This window comes from Triticum dicoccoides, chromosome 2B (genome assembly GCF_002162155.2).
Source record: "Triticum dicoccoides isolate Atlit2015 ecotype Zavitan chromosome 2B, WEW_v2.0, whole genome shotgun sequence".
Lineage (NCBI taxonomy): Eukaryota > Viridiplantae > Streptophyta > Magnoliopsida > Poales > Poaceae > Triticum > Triticum dicoccoides.
Window position 1 is genome coordinate 41,669,131 of NC_041383.1, and position 2,032 is coordinate 41,671,162.

Below are 2,032 nucleotides of genomic sequence, written 5' to 3' on the forward strand. Positions count from 1 at the left end.
GGCCCATGCGCCAAGGAAACTTGGGGAGGGAAGAGTCCTCAAGGGGGAAGGCACCTCCGAGGTGCCTTGGGGAGGATGGACTCCTCCCCCACCCTCTTGGCCGCACCCCTTCCTTGGAGGAAGGGGCAAGGCTGCGCCTCCCCCCTCTCCCTTACCCCTATATATAGTGGAGGGGAGGGAGGGCAGCAACACCTGAGGCCCTGGTGCCTCCCTCCCTCCCGTGACACCTCCTCCTCTCCCGCAGGTGCTTGGCGAAGCCCTGCAGGATTGCCACGCTCCTCCACCACCACCACGCCGTTGTGCTGCTGCTGGATGGAGTCTTCCTCAACCTCTCCCTCTCTCCTTGCTGGATCAAGGCGTGGGAGACGTCATCGGGCTGTACGTGTGTTGAACGCAGAGGTGCCGTCCGTTCGGCACTAGGATCTCCGGTGATTTGGATCACGATGAGTACGACTCCTTCAACCCCGTTCTCTTGAACGCTTCCGCTTAGCGATCTACAAGGGTATGTAGATGCACTCTCTTTCCCTCGTTGCTGGTTTCTCCATAGATAGATCTTGGTGACACGTAGGAAAATTTTAAATTTCTGCTACGTTCCCCAATAGTGGCATCATGAGCTAGGTCTATTGCGTAGATTCTTTGCACGAGTAGAACACAAAGTAGTTGTGGGCGTTGATTTTGTTCAATATGCTTACCGTTACTAGTCCAATCTTGTTTCGACGGTATTGTGGGATGAATCGGCCCGGACCGACCTTACACGTACTCTTACGTGAGACAGATTCCACCGACTGACATGCACTTGGTGCATAAGGTGGCTAGCGGGTGCCAGTCTCTCCCACTTTAGTCAGAACGGATTCGATGAAAAGGGTCCTTATGAAGGGTAAATAGCAATTGACATATCACGTTGTGGTTTTGCGTAGGTAAGAAACGTTCTTGCTAGAAACCCATAGCAGCCACGTAAAACATGCAAACAACAATTAGAGGACGTCTAACTTGTTTTTGCAGGGTATGCTATGTGATGTGATATGGCCAAGAAGAATGTGATGAATATAAGTGATGTATGAGATTGATCATGTTCTTGTAATAGGAATCATGACTTGCATGTCGATGAGTATGACAACCGGCAGGAGCCATAGGAGTTGTCTTAATTTATTGTATGACCTGCGTGTCATTAAACAACGCCATGTAATTACTTTACTTTATTGCTAACCGGTAGCCATAGTAGTAGAAGTAATAGTTGGCGAGACAACTTCATGAAGACACGATGATGGAGATCATGATGATGGAGATCATGGTGTCATGCCGGTGACGATGATGATCATGGAGCCCCGAAGATGGAGATCAAAAGGAGCAATATGACATTGGCCATATCATGTCACTATTTGATTGCATGTGATGTTTATCATGTTTATGCATCTTATTTGCTTAGAACGACGGTAGTAAATAAGATGATCCCTTATAACAATTTCAAGAAGTGTTCTCCCCTAACTGTGCACCGTTGCTAAAGTTCGTCGTTTCGAAGCACCACGTGATGATCGGGTGTGATAGATCCTTACGTTCACATACAACGGGTGTAAGACAGTTTTACACATGCAAAACACTTAGGGTTAACTTGACGAGCCTAGCATGTACAGACATGGCCTCGGAACACAGAGACCGAAAGGTCGAGCATGAGTCGTATAGTAGATACGATCAACATGAAGATGTTCACCGATGATGACTAGTCAGTCTCACGTGATGATCGGACACGGCCTGGTTGACTCGGATCATGTAATCACTTAGATGACTAGAGGGATGTCTATCTGAGTGGGAGTTCATAAGATGAACTTAATTATCCTGAACATAGTCAAAAGATCTTTGCAAATTATGTCGTAAGCTCGCGCTTTAGTTCCACTGTTTAAATATGTTCCTAGAGAAAATATAGTTGAAAGTTGACAGTAGCAGTTATGCAGACAATAGAAAGCTTATGTCCTTGATGCACCGCTCAGTGCGCTGAACCCCAAACGTCGTCTGTGGATGCTGCGAACATCGGACA